This window comes from Haplochromis burtoni, unplaced genomic scaffold (assembly GCF_018398535.1).
Source record: "Haplochromis burtoni strain Fernald_Lab_line unplaced genomic scaffold, NCSU_Asbu1 Contig_281, whole genome shotgun sequence".
Classification (NCBI taxonomy): Eukaryota; Metazoa; Chordata; class Actinopteri; order Cichliformes; family Cichlidae; genus Haplochromis; species Haplochromis burtoni.
In genome coordinates, this window is record NW_024582642.1 from 334,209 (window position 1) to 356,088 (window position 21,880).

Below are 21,880 nucleotides of genomic sequence, written 5' to 3' on the forward strand. Positions count from 1 at the left end.
GACACCACTCAGACAGCCAGCAATTTAAGGAGAACATGCGGCTAAACATGTCACTCCTGGTCTGATTGGGGAGGGGACCAGAGAAAACTACAGAGTCCGACATTGTTTTGGCAAAGTTGCACACCGATTCAATATTGATTTTAGTGACCTCCGATTGGCGTAACCGGGTGTCATTACTGCCGACGTGAATTCTGACATGGATACAAGTGTACCTGAGCTCAAAAGGACAGACAGTGTTATTGTAAGTTTATTTGTACAACTCCACAACAGATCTCAGATTCTTGTGCACAGAGCACAAAGTGAATAGATGGTAACAGTCAAATTTAAAACTAACAACTAAGTGTTGTGAAAAAATATAATTACAATAACTATCCTGTACAATCATGTCACCTTCTTGGATTAAGAGCAAGCCTTGATTGAACGACTGTAAGCTTGAGACAAGGGGTTTCTCATTTATCAATATTGTCAGGGACACTGATGTTTTAGTGCTTCAAGTTCAAAGGTTTTCAAGGTGTTACAGCTACAGTAATAACAGCAGCTTAAATTCAATTAGCATTGCATTTGCATAGGTAGTAATGTATGATTGCATTTAGTTTGCAATAAAAGATTTTAAGGAATAGCTTAAAGTACGTAATGACTTTTTTGATCAACGGTATATTCTGTATGTTCTCATAAAAGGTGATACATGTTATTTTTAAGCCTACTTATATTTTATCTGTGACACATTTTCAAGTCTCTTTTGTGTAGTGAGGCAACAGGATTCTTCATTGTGATAGGATCGTTTGGATCATTATTTCTTGTGAGATGGTTCCAAAATGCCAATTTTATTGTTTATGCGCTATGACTAAAAATTATTTCTTTGAATTTGACAAAAGGAGCTCAACAACTGACTGTCATGCTTTTGTCGCCTACTAATTAAGCATTTGTCAGTCTCATCCCCTGACAATCCTAAAATGCAATGCACTACTAAAATCCTCAGTTTACCTGGAACACAGTAGATGAGTAGATATTATTCTACCTTACAATCATAAAACAATGTTCTTCGAAGGTTATTGATCCAGGTAAAAATTATATCATATATTTAAATAAAGAAAATCAATTTCTATAAACATTAGTATATATATACAAAAAGAAAACGAAGTTCAGCAATTTCCTAGAAACAGTGTTAGCTTAGAGATTACATTGTCCCAGATGTTTAAAACGAACCTAAGTGACTGTTAATGAGTGTGACACCACAGCTGTATTGACTGTCATGATCCTGGGTCCTTTTGACCCAGCGTTTTGTGTTTTCTCTTATTGCGATTTTGGTTCTGTTCTTCCTCTGTTTAGTGTTTACTCTGTTCTGCCCGTGTGTTCCTGTATCTAGTCCGCGTTTCTTAGTTTGTGTCCTTGCTTTGTAAGTTCCTGTTTTATTGTGAAGGTCTGAGTCTTATGTGAGTGTTTTCAGTTTGCCTCCCTAGTCTCGTCATGTTAATCACTCCCAGCTGTGTTCCCACCTGTATGTAATCTCCCTGTGTTCTCTGAGTGTATTTAAGTTGTGTCTTCTGTCATAGTAGTGGCTGGTTCGTCTGTGTTGTTTCCCCTCGGTCTCCCTGCGTCTCTCCATATGTATTTCTCCGGACCTCCCTGCATCTTCGTTTCTGGTTTGTCCTATTAGTTTACCCAGTTTAGGTTTCTAGTTTCATGTTTTGCCACCCTTGCTGTTCGTATTGACCCACTATTATAAATAAACACTCACCTGCACCAGAACTGCCGCCCTTTTGGTCCTTACTACAAATCCACACGGCTTGCCCCGCAAACCGTGACAATGACAGCATATCCAGACAAAGCCACCCAGGGTTGCTTGGTAAATGTGATGCAGCAGAGGAAAGATTACTTAATATGACTAGTTCAAATTAAGTTGTGACATGTGTGGTACGGTAAATGGTATTAATACCACTGTCAATACCAGTACAGCTGTAACAACTACTACTGTACTACCTCTTGTCTTTAAATGCTTGTGTGAGTGGAAAAATTTAACTATTTTCTTTCTTTCCTTCTTTCTTTTTTTAGCTTACCAGACAAATGCTTGGATGCCCATCTATATCAAGTCCTGACATCAGTGAGGAAGAATATGCTCCTCAAACTGCTGAAGAAAGTGACAGTTCTGCAGAAAGTATCATACGACACAAAAGTAAGAAGAAAAAAGCACGGAAAACTACTTCAGGTCCGACAACTGAAGAGAAGGTGTACCCTAACTCAATGCAATTCCTCAAATTCAAATGCTAAAGAATCCTCTTCACTTGATGCAGAAGACACAAACACATCTGCTTCATTTGATGACACCAGAGTCCTCTTCACCTGATTGTTCTGATGTGACGGTTATGACACTAAGGGAGAAGAAACATGGTGGCTGATTGTACAACAAAAAGTTCTACTGTAAGTTTTGCTGTAAACCTTTCAGCAAGATGGCACGCCATTTGCAATCAAAACACAAAGATAAACCAGAAGTGGCAAAAGCAATGGCTTTCCAAGTAGGGTCTAAAGAGCAGAAAATACAGTTGAGTTTATTAAGAAATCAAGGGAACCGTGCCCACAATAATGAGGTGATTAAAAAAGGACAAGGAACGCTGATACCTCGTCAACAGTCTAGTGTACCTGTGAAACCAGTGATTACTTGCACTGTATTAATTGTCAGGGTCACTTCAAGAGAAGGTCACTATGGAGGCACATGCAGAGATGTCATCTCAGCAGGAAAGTCAAAGCTTTAAGGCCAAAATCATCTAGAGTCCAGGCTCCATGTAAATATGCAGAGCCAGTCCCAGACAGTGTCAATGCACAATTTTGGAAATTGGTACAAGTCATGCATGATGATGAGATAACAAATGTTGTCCGCACAGAGAGTTGCATACTGAAATTTGGGGAGCATCTTTTCAATAAGCATTGGCATGAGGTCACTAAACATGACTATATCAGACAGAAGATGCGTGAGACAGGGCGACTGGTGCTCCAAGGACAGAAAAATGGCAAGTTGAAAATGATGTCTGATTTCTTTGTACCAGGTAATTTCCCTCATGTTATTGCAGCAGTGAAAAATGTTGCTGGCTTGAATGAGGAAACAAACACATACAAAACACCATCTTTGGCACTGAAGTTAGGCCACAATCTCAAGAAAATAGCAGATGTTCTTGAATGTGAAGCAATGATCGCTGGTGATGAGAATACTATTCGCAATGTAAAGGTGTTCAAGCAAATCTGTGACACTAAATGGAGTGAGTGCATATCTTCAAAGGCTTTCGGAAATCTGAGTGAGGCAAAATGGAATACTCCACAACTTCTTCCCTTTACTGAAGATGTGAAGAAGATGCACCAGTATCTCAACATACGGACGGAGTGTCATACAAAGCTCAAAGAAGAACCAAATAAGAAGGACTGGGCAGAACTTAATCACTTCACACAATGTGATTTTTTTTTTTTTTTTTATATCTTCAACCGTAGAAGAGAAGGAGAGGTTTCCAAAATGATTCTTAATGCGTTCACATTGAGAGACACTTCATTGACTCATACAGATGTTGAATTGGCTTTAACTGACCTGGAAAAGAAGCTTTGTAGGCACTTCCAACGAATAGAGATAAAAGGCTGTGGCGTGGGTGTGGTCTCTGGACAGGTGCAGAGGAGGGGTGACGCAGTGAGCTCCCGGGGTGCGCAGAGGCGGGGTGAACAGGTATGCTGGGATCTGACAGTGATTGTGTCTCTTTATATGTTGGCAGTGACAGTCGGAGGGGGAGCGGACATGACAGCAGAGAGAGAGCAGGAGTGTCTGTGTCCGTGACAGCAGAGAGAGAGAGCAGGAGTGTCTGTGTCCGTGACAGCAGAGAGAGAGAGCAGGAGTGTCTGTGTCCCAGTGAACAAAAACCACAGTGTCAAATAAAAAGTTCTGCTGTCATCATATTCGCTCCAACGTATGTTTATTGGGTCCAACGTTACAAAGGCAAACGTGGAAGAAAAGTCCCCGTACTCCTCACACCTGATATGACGACATCAATGGATTTGCTCGTTAACACTCGCTGAAATTGTGAAGTATTAGATGAAAATCCTTTCATGTTTGCGAGACCGAAAGCACTTACTCACATCAGAGGGTCAGATGTTGTTCGACAGATCACGGAGAGCTGTGGAGCAAAACAACCAGAAGCGTTGTCCTCTACTAAATTAAGGAAGCACATGGCCACCATGTCCAAGATCCTTAACTTAAAAGACAATGAAATGGATAATCTGGCAGACTTCCTTGGCCATGATATTCGAGTGCATGGCGAATATTACCGACTGCCTGAAGGGACGTTACAGCTGGCCAAGATAAGCAAAGTCCTTATGGCCATGGAACGAGGACAGCTGTCAGATTTCAAAGGAAGAAATCTTGATCCACAAGGTAAAAAAAAATGTGTTAATAAATTGTGTATTTAAAATCAAAGTATTTCAAAAATCATGCAGTATTATGCAGATGGCCCATGAGGGATGAGAGCGCCCATTGGTGTAGAGTAGCTAAGACTGTGCGTCCGTAAGCATGGTGGATGATAAGTTCTGTTCTTCTACACTGTCTACAAATGGTTTATTACTCATGAAAGGAGCTTCTTTCTGAGGAAAATTGGTAGGAGGCCTCAAATAGGAGACTGAAAAGGGCTCATTTGTAATAAGCCTTTTCAGGTCATGTGTGAAATGAAACCCACCTGGTGGATACATTTGTGTTCTACCAACTTTCTGCAGACTGAAGAAATTCTCTGGCAGAGTAATAAAACACTTTAACCTAACAAGAAGTCCAATTGATGTAGTTTCTAGAAAACTTTATCTGGATGACTGACAACCTTCAGACAAATACGTATACAGAGCTTTAACTACAGCTATCCTCCTCTCCCTATACCCTATTGTGTGATACTTCTTAACATTGCTTAGGAGCAGTCGTAATGTTTTTTTTTTTTTTCCAAATGGTTGCTGTGTTTCCCAGAGAACGTAGCTGTTGACAGTGATGCATCAAACAGTGAAGATGAGGATAACACGAGTGTGACAGATGCTGCGTCATCTGCTTCACTCTCATCGACAAGATCTTCAGGTATGTTGCTAACGTGTGGATTACTCTGCTGTTGCTAAAGTATTACCATTAACATAAGGGCTATTGCAGGTTAAGAACAAGAAAAAGATACCAGATGTAGGTTCCAGTCATATCATGGATTCACGCTATAACTTGTCAGTCTCTGTCACAAATGCAGTTGTGGAGGTAATGTCAGAGGTGAAGCTTTTATCACCTCCTTTAAAAAAATGTAAGTAGTTAAAAAAATGTGAGTTTACTTTAGATATCCAAAGAACTTATTTGATGTATATTTAATATCTCTGGTCCCTTATGTAGGTAATGAGATGTATAGCAGAATTATGTCACTGAACCGCTGGCTGGCCAGGAATTGAAGGAAGCTGGGATTTCAGTTGGATAACTGGGCTTTTTCTGGGGCCGCCCTGACCTGCTGAAAGCGGACGGTCTGCATCCTACTGGAAAAGCTGCCACTATTTTTCCAGTAACATAGACAGCGGCTTAAAGCAGGTTTGACATTAGGCAATTAGCATTCGGCAGGTCACAGGTGATTAGAGAGCCTGCTAGGTTTATTGGTAGTGCACTGCTGGAGTCTATTAGCTTAGCTAACATGTTCTGTCAGGGAAATCTTCAAAGTATAGTAAGACTGCAAGAGTAACCAGACCTATAACACTGAGATTGTCTGCCACACAAACTGTGAGTCCTGTGTAGCCTGGAAAGTTTAAGGCCATAGTTTATTACAACTTAAGTTGTAATGAACTTTATTAGCACTTCAAAAGAGCAGTGAATCTGAAAATACAGTTGTGGTGTTTGTGCAGCAGCCTCTCTTGTGTTCTTTTTGGCTAAAGGCAGAACTCAGCTCACCCACACAGAGTACTCTTTCTGTTGAATGCATTATAGATTAAAATATAAACCTCAACCAACAGTCAGTACTTTTAATTGACAAAAGACATGTATACATAAATACATAATGGTAATAATACATAAATAAATACAAAGAAAATATTAATTAGATAAACACGCAGGAGATGTTAAAAACAGTACATTTCAAATTGTAGGTAAATCTCTAAGTGGATGTTTTGGTGTTACTGACACTGTGTAACTGATTTAAGTTGGTTTTCATCAAAATAATGACACTTGTCTCAATGTTTTGGTATATAGTCTCCTGTAACACCTAAAAGAAGGTAGAATTTGCAACAGATTGTGTCCACATTGTGATGGGTCTGTAGTGCTATTTCCGAACTCTGAACATATAGGTCCTGTGATTCTCTCTGCAGTCCTGACTGTTCTTTGTAATCTTGTTTAGTTCACTTTTGTGGCTGATTCACACTGGTGATGTCGGAACAGAGAACACATTATTGCAGTGTAGAAATGGATGAGGAGCCCTTGTCCCATTAGTAATAGAAGATGTGGTGTTTTATCTTTAGCAAGTGCACTAATAAAGCTTTGAAGAACATTTTCTAAGTGTAGTCTTTGCTGATGACAGAGATTGCTTTCACTGTGTTGAATATTTATTTACTAAAATAACTTTTTTTTTTCCACAGACAAATCAGGGATGAAAAAGAATTCTACTACTGAAGTTAGACAAAGGTAATATTTCTAGTAATTGTAAGACCGATGATTGTGGATTTTCTTTTGAAAGACATTACTTGTATAGAGGGCACGCTGTCCAGTACCAGCAGACTGAGAGACAGCTTCTTCCACCAGGCCATCAGACTGCTGAACACGTCATAGACACCTCAGCTTCACTACTGGAACTTTAACATTATGCACTCCATACTGTACAGTAATGCCACTGTTTTGCACATGTCTCAACTCTGTATATTTTTATATATTTTATTTATTGTTTACTCTATTTAATTTGTAAAATATGTGTACACACACACACACACAGTAGAAAAATATTTAGTATACACATCCAGAAATCATATACGTCATTATAGATATAAGTAGAATGGGAGGGAGAGCCTTCAGTTTTCAGGCCCCTCTTCTGTGGAACCAGCTTCCAGTTTGGATTCGGGAGACAGACACTATCTCTACTTTTAAGATTAGGCTTAAAACTTTCCTTTTTGCTAAAGCATATAGTTAGGGCTGGACCAGGTGACCCTGAATCCTCCCTTAGTTATGCTGCAATAGACTAGGCTGCCGGGGGATTCCCATGATGCATTGAGTTTTTCCTTTCCAGTCACCTTTCTCACTCACTATGTATTAACAGACCTCTCTGCATTGAATCATATCTGTTATTAACCTCTGTCTCTCTTCCACAGCATGTCTTTTATCCTGTCTTCCTTCTCTCACCCCAACCGGTCGCAGCAGATGGCCCCGCCCCTCCCTGAGCCTGGTTCTGCCGGAGGTTTCTTCCTGTTAAAAGGGAGTTTTTCCTTCCCACTGTCGCCAAAGTGCTTGCTCATAGGGGGTCATATGATTGTTGGGTTTTTCTCTGTATCTATGAAGCGCCTTGAGGCGACTTTGTTGTGATTTGGCGCTATATAAATAAAATTGAATTGAATTGATATACTATTATATATTGTACATATATTTATTAGTTTCAGATTTAGCCATTCGTATATTTTGCTGTTTATTTATTGTATTTTGCACAACTCTGTTGCTTGTGAAGCTCGCACACAAGAATTTCACTCGCATGTGCTGTACCAATGTACCTGCACATGTGATGTGACAATAAAAGTGATTTGATTTGATGTATTTTACTTTTTCTGTCATTTTTATTTTGTACATTAATTTAACATAGTGTATTAGGAAATAGCAAAGGGAAGTTTATTTTGTCAATACTCTTTGCATTTATTGAAAATCCTTGAATGTCAGATGAAGAGATGCCACCAAACATTGAGGTCTGTGTTGAGTCGCACAAAATAACAGGTAAGCTGTGATTATCTTATTTGCAGAGGTGGGTAGAGTAGCCAAAAATTGTACTCAAGATTAGTGTTACTTCAAAATAATATTACTCAAGTAGAAGTAAAAACTAATCCAAAAAAATGACTCGAGTAAGAAAGTACTTGGTGAAATGACTACTAAAGTAGTGAGTAACTGTTTGATTGTAATGTATGATATATTTTTGAAAAATTATGTAATTAGACACAAAAAAATGTGCAACTTCTAAATTTCAAATAATAAATTAAAGAGTAGAAGTAACAAACATCTTTACAAGATAACAAATTAAAGCACAAACACAAATTTAATTTCTTGTCACAACTAGATGACATCTCTCTGGTAGAAGAAATGGTAACACAAATCACAAATCTACTCAAGTAAAAGTAAAAAGTATTGTGCAGTAAAACTACTCTTAGAAGTAATTATTTTTCAAAATATTACACAAGTAAATGTAACGGTATCTGGTATAATGGACATTTTTGCTCCAGATATGTCTGGTAGTGCTGCAGGTTCTTCAGTTAATAGTTACTGTATTGTGTGTGCTGCTATTGCTGTGAACCATTATCATTATACCCTCACTGTGACCCTTACAAAAAAAAGTATAGTTACATGTAAAATGAATACGCATTTATCAAATTAAAACTTAAGTCACCAGTTGTGTGACAGTCACAACACCCAGAGTGCTTCATTTACAGCAACTATGTTCATAGTTAATCTGCCAGTCGTGTTCTTTAAGTAAACTAGTAAGTAATTGAGAGGGAAGTTCTATTGACTGTCTCTTCTCACTGATAATTTTATTTTTTTAAATTTATTTCCCATACTCTGTTCAAAAGATAAAACATGTTACAACAATGTTTGACAAATTATTTATTTAAACATCAATTAATTCTTTCATGGTTTGTGTACAGTTAAATCGCTGCAATGCATTATGGGCATTTCTTGTACTTATACTAGAGGAATACCAACAAGTACAAAGTATAGTCCAAATGTACCTATAGCTTTTGTTATACTTGTCGACATACTCCAAGTATCAGATCTGGTCATAAGGGGAGTCATGTGATTACACACCAACTTGATGCTCTTCTTTTTGAATAACACTGTTACTGTCTACTTTATTCAGGGGCATCACAAACCACAAGAAGGAAGTGGACTGAAGCAGAAATAAAGGCTGTGGAGAAGACTCTAATGGAGTACATCAGCTCTGAAAAGGTTCCTGGGAAGACAGAGTGTCTCAAATGTATTGAGGCTTCACCATTAGCACTGAAAGAGAGACGTTGGGAGGGAGTTAAGTTTTACGTGAAAACCCGAATTAATGCTTTAAAGTGAGAGTCAGTGAGAAGAAGCTAATGTCAAACAAATGGAACAAACAGCTTCAGTTACAGTTAAAATTTTCTCCTGTTTAGAGGAAAAAGAAGGATTGTTCATTTCAACCAGGCAATTGTCACGGTGCTGGGTCGGGGACCCAGTGTTCTATCTTTGTTATTATTGCGGGCTCATGTTATGCTGTGACCCCTCTGTTCTTTGTCCTGTCATCCCTGTCTGTGGGCTCCCTCTGCTCCAGTTTAGTCAGGTCCCTTTGTTAAGCCCATGTCTCTCAGTCTGTGTCTTCGCATGTGTGTTTTCTGTTTTACTTTGAAGTTCTGTGCCTCTTGCTTTGCCCTCGTCTTTGTGATTTGTATCAGCTGTGTTCCTCGTGTGTTCTGACGCTCCTTGTTATTCCCCTGTGTATTTATGTCGGCATCTCCCTCAGTTCCGTGTCGCATCGTACCCTCACCCTGCTGTGCTTCCGTCATTGTATCCTGCCTGCTATTTCCTCAGTTTGTATTCTCAGTTTAAGTTCGTTTGTGTTCAGCAATAAAGCTGCTTTTTCGGTTCACTTTCGTCTCCGTGAGTCTGCATTTTGGGTCCACCATTTCCTGCCCGTCTACACACAGCCATGACAGCAATGGTACATTAGTATTGAAAAGATTGTTTTCTTTGCTGTTCAGGTTAAGTTTGAGCAGGGAGTTTTCTCTCACATTTAACTGCAACTATATAATTTGTTGTGGACAGAATTAAAGGGTCTGTGAACCCTTTCTAAAACCATGCGAGTATAACATGTGACCATACTTGTTTATACTAAGTTTTCTTTTCAGTCCATGTGTGCCTTTAGGTTTAGTGTATTAATACTTTGAGTTTATGCAAGCATGAGATGGAGAATTTGTTTTTGATTGGTGGTGTCTTTTTAAATTATTATTGAATTTGGAAGGCTAATTATAATGATTAGTAGGGGTCTGCAAAATCTAAAGTAAATAAAAAAATATTGATAAATTATATTTGGATAATATTGGCCACATTAATCATACAATTAAGGCAGAATTGTTGTACTGAAGTAGTCTTGATTAAGCTGGGGTCTAAAATACAAAAGTGATTAAAACTGTCTTAATGTCTTCTCACATTCACTGTTTTTAAAAGGGTAGACCACATGAAGCAGAATGTTAAATGTATGAGCACATTATACATATTAAATCTTCAGTATTTTGTATCCCCTTGTGGGGATACAAAATACTGATATTTCAGAAATACTGATATTTCAGTATTTCTTTTTATATTGTATATCTGAAAGATAAGTTGGGAAGCTAAGCTCTTTAGTTGAAACATTTTTTTTATTGAAAGCAGAGGCCAGTGCACAAATTTTCCAGTGAACAAATACAAAGGGTAATGACAAAATAACAAAAACAATAAATGAAAATATGTAGCAGACACCATTCTCTGAAATCCAACCAGCACTTGAAAGCTTTTTCATTACACCAGCTTTGATTACTCTGGGTTGTAAATTCCTATAAGTAGACCCTCTAACTGTAAACGTGCAACAGTGTCACCTTGTGGTGTTTTGTGAAAAGACAAAAGCTGTGTCCCCACCAGGTAGAAAAACCTGACAAAAATTGGATTTTGTAAATTTAACAAATTGTGGTACCAAAATAGATGTTTGGGCCCTGAAAAAAATTAAGAGTTCAAATTATGCCTTAATAATACCTCTATTACATTTAGAAATGTTGTGTCCCCATGCATAACCTCCTAGATGGAAGTCCCCACATGGCTGGAAAAACGTGTATGTGTGTGCGGGAGCGCGCCTGTCTCGGGGCCGTGCTTGTGTCTCGGGGTCCATGTTTATGGGTGAAAATGTGTTAAACCATAGTAAAAGTGCTTAGTTAAACTTGTGCTTTTGTAACGTTCAGTATGGCGAGACATACAGGTTGCATGCCTCGGGGGAAAACTTTATTTCAATTTATATGCATTTGTTTAATACGAACAAGGAGATTTAGAATCAAAGTCCGAGTCGCAAAAGACTCTCGCGATCCCACCGCGGCTCCCAGCAAAAAAATTCCTGAAAAGCCCTCCGTCTTTTCTCCAAAAACGCACGGCAAAAAAACCCCTAGAATAACTCTATAAAATTCTCGTGGTTCCCACCCCAACCCTTAGGCAAATAAGCAGGAAAAACCTCCTGAAAAAAACCCTCCGTATTTCTCCAAAAAACGCACAACAAAACAAATAAAAACCCTCTAGAATAACTTGTTACGGACCCCTCTATTCCCAAAACTTTATATTCCGATAACGGGAAAAATCCTGAAAAAATCCTTAGTCTTTTTTCTTCAAACGATCCTTCTTTTCTCAAATTCAGCGCACAGCCTAAGTTCTTCCTTCGCTCTTACTCTCCCCGGGCCGCATCCGCAGCCAGCGCACAATTTTTTCCTTGTTAATCGCTCCGTATCTGCTCCTTAATGATTCTTCGTTCGAAATTTGCGCCAGAGACCAACTCCGCCTAACTTCGCCCTGCTGCCAATCACATAACAAGTGGGCGGCTCCCCTCGCACCCCGGTTAGCCAATTGCACGCAGGTCCGATTTTTATGATCTCCCGCAGAGGTTAAGACTGGCACAGCTCTCCCACAAGACATCTACCTTCTGAAGCAACTACAAACTGGCGCCGCTCAGACTGTTTGTGAGTTCGCATAAGACCCCTGTCTCCAGACCGCTTCAACAACTGCCGTCTCTTTCTTTATGTGCATATCAATCGGTAAGTGTTAATCATCCTTTTCTAACTACATTCCTTTCCTTTTAACCATTTCTGTCAAAAAGCTTTTCATCTTCAAAATCCATACAAATAGGGTTTGTTTGATACTTGGAATACACTTTAAAATATATATAAGCTCGAGTTTAACACTGAGCTAAAAGTGTTTTAGTACACTATACTATAACAGCAATCATGGCCTCATCAGGTACCTGATTTCTTACTCTTTGTTCATATAATGCCTATATTTTTACTGTTTTTCCATGCTTTTAAATACTCGTTATTTCTTTTTTAGACTCTGAAATAAGCGTGCTCAACTCTACTCTCGGTGATTCTCTCGATCTAATTGGTAGGTTTGTTTCATTGTTGTTCCGTCTTAAAAAGCTAATTGTACAAGAAAAAACAACATTAACCCTCTTTTAACTTATCAAACTTTTTTTAGACATCAGTGGTTTGGACAACTTTCTTTTTTCGAGCTCACCAAGTTCTTCTCCACCAGTGCTCCAGCGAGCCACAGGCAAGAACATCCGTCTCTCCGCCCGGGAGAGGCAAGACCTGCTCTCTACGCTAGGTCGTCAAACTACTTTAGTTTGTTTCCACCAATAGGTAATGATACTGTACTTGGTCCCTTCACACCAAGAAAAGCCAATTATACGTGTTTTAACTTTACTGTGTCTTTCCCCGACAGACATGAGCATGAGGCCGGGGAGATTAGCGCTGATTGGTGCACTGTGACGTACCCAGTGTTGGTCAAGTTACTTGAAAAAAGTAATCAGTAACTAATTACCGATTACTTCCCCAAAAAAGTAATCCCGTTACTTTACTGATTACTTATTTTCAAAAGTAATTAATTCTTTAGTTATTTAGTTACTTTTTAAAAACACAATTTACAACCTGAATAGGTAATAAAGCGATAGATCTTTCAGCCCAATTCTACTTTTTCTGCATAATCCATCATACAAAATGTAATCAAATGGAAAAGTCTTTTTAAAATTTGTTTTATTAGTTTTAACCTTTTAACTTTATGCATCAAGCAAAAATTTAATTATATGCAACATTCTCTGACTGGAAGAAATTTGTTTAACATTTAAACTTTTTTCTGCACATTCCAGCACATAATTTTTATTTTTATTTTTTGTGTTTACACTCAGTCTTTCAAATAGATGTAAGTAAAACACAGCAGAAAATAAAATCAAACACTAGCGGTCCTGTTGCTCTATTTTCACCTGTAAAGCAGGAGTGGCGTAGGTTTGCCCTGGTGCAGGTGTGCCGCAGCGGTCAGTTGAAGAATCCGCAAGTTTCTCTGTGAGTTTCTCATTACGTCATAGCGCACTCGGTGCTTGCTTGGAAGTTTAGTGGGGATTTTTTCGCTGTAAAAAGAAGTTTTCTTCCCACGCACAACGGACGCTAATGTTTTTGTCACTTTTTACGGAATCAAACTCAAAATAAGGTCAGTACTTCCACGCTTTAAACGCTGCACGCTCATACTCTCTCCCGCTCTCGATCCACTGTTGATCTGCACACAGCTGTTGTCACGAACGTCGCACTCGCTTACATCACTGTCATGAGACATTCTCGCAAAAAAAAAAAAAAAACCCACTGTTTTAGTAACGCAGTAACGCAGCGTTCCTACGGGAAAGTAACGGTAATCTAATTACCGTTTTTGCAATAGTAATCCCTTACTTTACTCGTTACCTGAAAAAGTAATCAGATTACAGTAACGCGTTACTGCCCATCTCTGGACGTACCTGGCCAGAGGAAAGGCATCAAGAGACACTGGTACTGACATAGGCCTGTGGGCACGTGCTGGTTTGTATTATTATTGTGATGGGTACAGATTGTATGTCAGAATTCCTAGTGGGACTTCTGGTCTCTGTGCCATGGTACGTGTAGGTGCACCTCTCGTTTTAATAGGTGGAAAGGGGGTGCGGCTGGGTAAGCCCGGCACCGCTCATCTGACAGCCAGGCGGAGACGCCATGTGTTTGCCAAACAGTCACCAGGATCGTTTGACCTTAGAATAGGATCACCGACATATATAGATGCCATTGGGGTTCCTAGGGGTGTGCCTAATGAATTTAAGTCAGTGGACCAAATTGCTGGAGGGTTTGAAAATCACCCAATAATTTCTGCATTCTTTCCAGTAACTCCTAGCAAGAATGTGGATCATATTAATTATGTGCACTATAATGTCCTGAGACTGGCAAACTTTACTAGGGACGCAGTTGAAGGGCTTGCTGAGCAGTTGGGTCCAACATCTTTAATGGCAGTACAAAATCGGATGGCATTAGACATGTTGTTGGGGGAAAAAGGGGGCGTTTGCGCGAGTTAATGTTGAGTGGAAATTCCTCCTGGGTGGGGGTCTCAAAGTTTGTAACTGAATAACTTTGGTCTGGAAGGGAGATGGACTTTTATGACCCCCAGGAAGTCAAGTACGCAGAGGTACATACACACATATATACACATGCACTTACACACAGGAATGCACACACGCAGGCACTCATGTGCTCGCACACACAAACATGTAAACATAGTGCTTAGTTTTATGGCACCTGGCAGAGGGCTTAGAAGGGGGGTCACATATACAAAACTGTGTAACAGACAAAGGAGTTGAGATCTGCAGAGGAATTCCGGGGTCCTGTACATCTCCCTTCTAGAAGGTGTAATCAATGAGTGTGGATTAATAAAAGTGTTGTGAACTGACTGAGTCCCGGTGTTCTTTCTGGAGGCCTGAGGAATCAACGAACCGTGAAACTGCTTTCACAACATAAGACATCACACAACCATGAGAATTTGAAATGAAATTACTAGGTTTAACATGATCTCCATTTGTTTTTCAAGATAATGTATCTAAAAGAGATGCGGGTTGTCTTTGTTGACCCATTTGGGTCAACACAAGCACAAATGGATAAGTGCAGGGATGTAACAAGGTAAGCAAAAAAGGCTAATGTTAACCACAGCAGTCATTTTTCTACATGTGAATTACATAAGGCTGCTGCACTGAATAACATTCAGTACCTGGTTTATTTGTTGTTGTTGTTTTTTTTTTTGTTGTTTTTTACAGAGCTCTGGTTAGGAGAAAATGTCCAACCATTGGCAAATGGACGTGTTCAACTGTTGCCCATCCAAAACAGCAGGACCTAACATCCTGTGGCGTCTTTGTATGCAAGGTAAGTAAAATGCTCATGGTGTATTGTACCTGAATGAACAGATTCTAGTGAGTAGACAATGTTCAGCTTGCAGAACAAATACTTTCAGGGACCAATATACTCTACCCTGTTGACGAGGAGGGGGTTGCCAGGCTCAGACTGGACATAGCGCTCTCTCTGATCCAAAACTCAGGTATACCCGAGAAACAGCATTTGGACCTCCATTTAAAACATTTGTGTATATCCTCATTGTGGCATATGTATTTTTAGATGACATTTCCCAGCTATGTCGTGCCTGTGGTGAGGGAAGCTCAGGGGCAGAAAACCGATGACTGGGTAAGATAACAAAATCAATACCTCAGATGGAAGCACCTTGATTGGGTTACTTCAACATCACTGGGTGACATGTCACTTTGATGCACCAACAGAGGAATTATAGTTCAGGTGACCTGCATGCCTTTGCACTTTAAAGACACTAGAGCGCCTAAAGGACACACGGAAACATCAAGTGATACACAGATAAGACTGTTGCACAGAAATATGCAGTATCTGCACACTGTAACATGTTTAGTTGCTTTACTCAAGAACCTGACTTCAGATGAAAGAGTCTGACAATCTAATTTTTCTTGCAGATTGAATGCACCTTCTGCAGAAAGTGGTACCACACAGTGTGTGTGGACTTCCCCTGTGCAGAAGGCGACTACAAATGTAGTGGGTGCTAAATAAACAGAAAAAAATTGATCCGTGTTGTCTTTGCTTACTGATTGTTTTTAGTGTTAACAATCCACATTGCTGGCATTGCATCTTTCAACATGTTTGTGGGTAGATTTGGATGTACCAGGGGTAAGTGCAGCCACTCAGCCTTTACTCAATGTGATCATAGCAGCAGGTGCAGATGTGTGTCACAAGTTAATCTAGTAGTAGGCTATGGTACTTGGCCACAGGTGGCAGCAGTGGACTGACCTGCATTGGAGACTGGTCCAGCTGCTATGTGGTAGTCAGTAGATGGGTTCCAAATTGAGGATTATATGCAAGTTTTGGAGACTGTTTATTACTAATCACTGTGTAACTGCTTTACATTCAGTGTAACTGCCATCTCCTTACGGATCTTTATTAGATTGACCACACTTATACAGACTGTATAAAACAACCAACTCTAAAATGTTCGTTTGCAGAGAAAAGACACAGGCAGACTATGCTAACGACATGTGATGTTACAGCACTGGTGAAATATTAGTGTGTCATATATTTGTTCAAGACTTTTTTCTTATGGGCAAAAGTATTGAAATCATGATGAACAGGGGTGGTGATTCTTATGACTTTGTGTATATAATGTGGCATTTTGTACAAATGTAGGCTAATAATAAATACGTGATATCATTTCATTCATTTCAAAGGTTTATTTGCATGACACACAAACAGACAATTGAAAGGTACAAATGTATTTATTGTGCATGAAACTAATTCAGACGTGGTGCAGATGTGTGTCACAAGTTGATCTGGCTGTAGGCTATGGCACTTGGACAGAGGTGGCGCTGGTTGACTCGAGTCCATGTTAGTGCACACAAAGTAAACTGCACGCTTTAGTTGTGAAGCAAAAACACTGAAATTGGAGTAATAAAACGTAGGAGGGGGACGATAACGATGACAAGATTCTCCCGATCGTTTACTCTTGCTGTCCTGTGAACAACATCGGCGTGGTGTTAATTGTTTGCTGTTTTCGCGATCGCGTCGCGCATGAGGATATCACCAGGTAAACTCGCCACATTTTTAAACATTTTGTTGTTCAACGGCATCAAGACTGACGGAGTTTGTTTGAGATAACCTCACAAGTGTCACAGATGACACATTTGGCGGGTTTTTTTGCTGGTTTGTCGGTAGCAGCTCCTGAAACGCAAGTCTGCCACACATCTGTTCGACCAATGCCAGTTGGTCGCTATTTTAGGCCGCTAGGAAGATTGGTTTGCAGATGCCGTACTGCCAGGGGAAAATCAGGTGGAGGAGTGAGGTCTTGGTCCGATGGGCTGAGCGATGGGGAATTTGTGGTGATGAGCCGAAGGGTGAGTAGGAATCGAGCTCTTAGGATTTGCGAGGCGTCTGACGACGACGAGTGTTCTCATGAAAATGAGACCAGCGGGTATTGGAGAAGGGGGGGTTTATAGCCTGAGGCTAACTAATTTCATTCCTTTTCAACATCTTTATGAAAGTAATTGAAGTTCTAAGTAATCCATGTCTTAAAACTGTTTTGTATACATTAAATAATGATGATATGTGCCATAATACATTTTATAATTAAAAACGTTATTACTCTTCCACAACTTTGAGAACCAGCATCATGATGTAACTTTGTACACTCCATACATGCCCACAGCTAACCATAAAATACATGATGTCAGTGAATTGATTACAATATTGGTAGATGTTGCTGTTACAGAAGGCCATTTATTATTATTATTGACTCTCTATATATTACATTTCTATTACTTAGCATTTTCTCTGTAAATGTAACAACATAAAACTAGATAAAGACTTTGTATTGTCAAAACCTCTACATGTTGTGTAGAGACTGAAATTCCACTGGAGACGTGTTTCATTTGTGTTCTGTAAGTGTTCAGTGTTAATTATTCTGTGTAAAGTTGTAATTTTAGTATTTTCCTACACTCAGATGTGCCCACAGAGCAGTCTTAAGTTGTCACTAGTTATGTAGGTTTGTAGTTCACTAGCACCCTAACCTGAAAAGAAAGTGCTAGCCAGAGGACTCAGTTTTGCCATTTCTCCTCAACAGTTGCCCATAGTGAACCTCATCACAGCCACAGAAACCGCCATAAGGATTAACAAATTAAGACAAACAGAAGCAGAACAAATCACAACAGAGAGAAGGAAAACAGGATAAGGACATGCTGTGGAAGAGAGACAGATATTAATAACAACAGGTATGATTCAATGCAGAGAGGTAGAATAGAATAGAATAATCCTTTAATTGTCCCACAAGGGGAAATTTGGGTCTATTAACACATAGTGAGGGAGAAAGGTGACTGGAAAGGAAAGGAAGGAAGGATCGTTGTCTTGTTGAAATATCCAGCCCTAGCGCAAGTTCAACGTTGTCACTGATTCTTGAACATTGTTCTCAAGAATCTGCTGGAATCCATGCCACCCTAAACTTTAACAAGATAGAACCACCACCACATTTTACTGTGGTTAGCAAGTGTTTCTCTTGGGATGCTGTGCTCTGTTTCCACCATGCATACTACCTCTTGTTCTATCCAAATAACTCAATTTTAGTTTCGTCAGTCCACAGCACCTTATTCCAAAATGAAGCTGGCTTGTCCAAATGGGCTTTAGCATACCTCAAGCGACTCTATTGCATGTGCGCAGAAAAGGCTTCTTCTGCATTACTCTGCCATACAGCATCTCCATCTGCAAAGTGTGCCGAATAGCTGAACGATGCACAGTGACACCATCTGCAGCAAGATGATGTTGTAGGTCTTTGGAGCTGGTCTGTGGGTTGAGTATCACTGTTCTCACCATCCTTCACCTCTGCTTATTTAAGACTTTTCTTGACCTGCCACTTTGGGCCTTAATTAGAACTGTGCCTGTGGTCTTCCATTTCCTCACTATGTTCATCGCAGTGGAAACTGACAGCTGACATATCTGAGATAACTTTTTGTATCCTTCCCCTAAACCATGATGTTGAATAATCTTTGTTTTGGGGTCATTTGAGAGTTGTCTTGAGGTTCCCGTGTTGCCACTCACCAGAGAAGATGCAAAGAGAAAAACTTGCAATTGGACACCTTAAATACCCTTTCTCATGATTGGATTCACCTGTGTATGTTGGTCAAAGTTCAGATTTTGTGTTCCAATAATTAGTGCTAAAGATATTCAAATCAAAACAATAAGGGTGCCCAAATTTATTTCTGCCTAATTTAGTTTAAGTAACTATTGCACACTTTCTGTAAATACTTCATTTCACTTCTCAGATATCAATGCCTTCGTCTGCTATATGATATATTTAAATGAAATTGCTGATCCAAATAACCAATGATTTATGAAGAAAAATCATGAAAATTATCATGGGTGCCCAAACCTTTGCATACCACTGTATGTTATCATCGCTGTATTTAGCATCACTGTTACTTTTGTGAATTTTATAAATACTGTAGTTTTTGTAGTGAAAGATTTTTTCATAATGTAAACTAATATAGTTTATAAATTTTCCCACCAGAATGACACAGAATGACCTCCAGCCCAAAGAAGGATAATGTCAGCAGAAGTCACCAAAGATGTGAACCTTTCGATGTGGATTGCTGATGTTTAACCCTCTCAGGCTCAAATTAAACTTTTTGTTGCTAATGCACAACCAAGTCCTGCAGTGGTACTTCTGAGTGAAAAAAAACTCCTAAAATATGTATGTGGGGTAATGAGGTTGTTAGTTTTCAACTATTGCAAATTGGCAACGCCTGCCTTGAGAGGGTTAAAGTGCATGCTGTTGTCAGTGCAGCCAATATAAACCTGCAACATTGTGGTTGGACTGGCATTGGCCATCTCTGAAACCGGTGGACCAAAAATACAGACAGAAAGCGATAAGTACATAGCTAAAAACGGCCCATTGGAGACATAATTGTATCAAACTCTGGGAACCTGCCCGGCAAACAAATTATTCATGTAGAAGGGGAGGGGGAGGTCTGCGAAGCAAACCAACAGCAAAAGAGGTCTCGCAGGCAGAACCTCTATTGAGACGGGTCATACTCAGTATTTTACAAAGGGCAGAAGAGGACAAACTGTACTCAATTGCAATCCCGGCAATAAGTTCTGGAATCTACAACTTTTCTACCAGGGCATGTGCTGATGTCATTGTTGAGACTACCATGATAATGTAAAAGAAGTGACTAAAAAAAAAAAATTAAAAAAAAATATCAGCACAGTTTCAGATTTGTCTTATTGATAAGGAGGAAGAAACTATAGGGGACATGGAGAGGGCATGCAGAGAACTGTTGTGTGACTCATTTGCAGATAGTGAAGGACAAGGAAATCTGACAGAGGATCCAACTACAACTTTAAGAAGTTGACCTAAGGTAATCATTGCTTTTGGTTTATGAATTTACTAATTATGGTAATTAAGTTTCCATTGATGTCAAGACTACCATATTTTCCGCAGTGCAAGGCGCACTTTAAATTCTTTCATTTTCTCAAAAATCGACAGTGTGCCTTATGAATTCTGGTTGTGGGACCAAGTCATTGTTTTGCAAGTCTCAAGTAAGTCTCAAGTCTTTATCCTCAAGTCAAGTCTCAAGTAACTTGAATGGACTTGAACCGGTTTACTTGAAAAGACTTGATATTTTACCCCAAATATAAAATTTAACATGCATATTATATAGAGATTGAAAATGTGACGTCATTCACGGGTAGAACCGCAAAGGATTCTGGGAACTCGTGGCAAGCGGTACTAGCGCACGCAGGCTTTCAATTAAAATCAGTTATACAGCGATAAAAAGAAACACAAAAATGTCAAGAAGCTGTTGTATTATTAACTGCAATAGCCGGTCGCATGACAGCCACGGGAAGCCGACGGGTAAAGAGATCGGTTGTTATCGGATTACGTCGTTGAAGAGAAATTGTTCGAGCCATGTTTCCGAAGTAACAAAGACGCGACGGATGGCCTGGATTGCAGCCATTCAAAGATCAAATATAACGTCCCAGAACCTCCAGCTCACAGGTTAGTCTGCTCCAAGCATTTACACGAAGGTCAGTGTTTTTTAGTAGTTAATGCGTCATTTTCATAACATAATTGGTGATATAGGTTACAAGCAAGTCTGGCGCTGAACAGAAATTGTCGCTCCTTTATTTATTGTGCATAAATAGTGAATTGTCCTGACACAATATTGCGTTTCGCTTCTGTTATTATGGTACATTGACAAAAACATACTTTTATTCACAGGATAAAACAGTTTTTGTATCACTAATTGCCCAGTACGATTACAGCATACAATATTATTGTCACTGCTACATTTCTGTGATGCTACCAGAAATTATTTCCACTACTAATTAATTACCGTTGAGCTCAAAGGTCCTATTAATAAACGGTTAACGAATGTGTATTTATGAAGACGATTTGTGAGACTGGTAAACTTATGATACGTACGATGGTCTTTCGTTCTACACGGTGCATTTCAAGGTCCTGCACCCATCCGTCGGTAAACTGTACCTGGGCTTGTTGCAGTGACCTGAAGTTACTAAACTTCATGAGTGTATGCACTCACTCCAAGAACCGTATGATTATAAATATGCATATAAATATGCTACGATGAGATAGCTGACTTCATCTAACTAGCAAATGTTGTCCAGGCTACGTTGGTGATGCAGTTTTTTTTAATGTGTATGATATTTTTGTCATGCGATTTTAAAGCCGGTCCTACAACCGCATCCAAGAATAACATGCAGCTTATCTCAGAACTGTCGGTGAAAATTATTCTTGGAGCTAGGTTTAATTGAGCTGCATTTTAAAGAGGTGCAATTTCACAATTTGTGTATATTTTCTAAGTTCACTATTTTGTCATGTGTTGAGAAAAACACAGATTTAAAAATTACATGGTCTAATATTTACATTTAGCATAACTGCAACATGCTTTTTTTCGTTTTTTTTTAAAGACTCGAAAGGACTTGAAATTCAAAGTTTCAGACTTGTGACTTTACTCGGACTTTTACACCAGTGACTTGAGACTCGACTCTGACTTGCCTGACA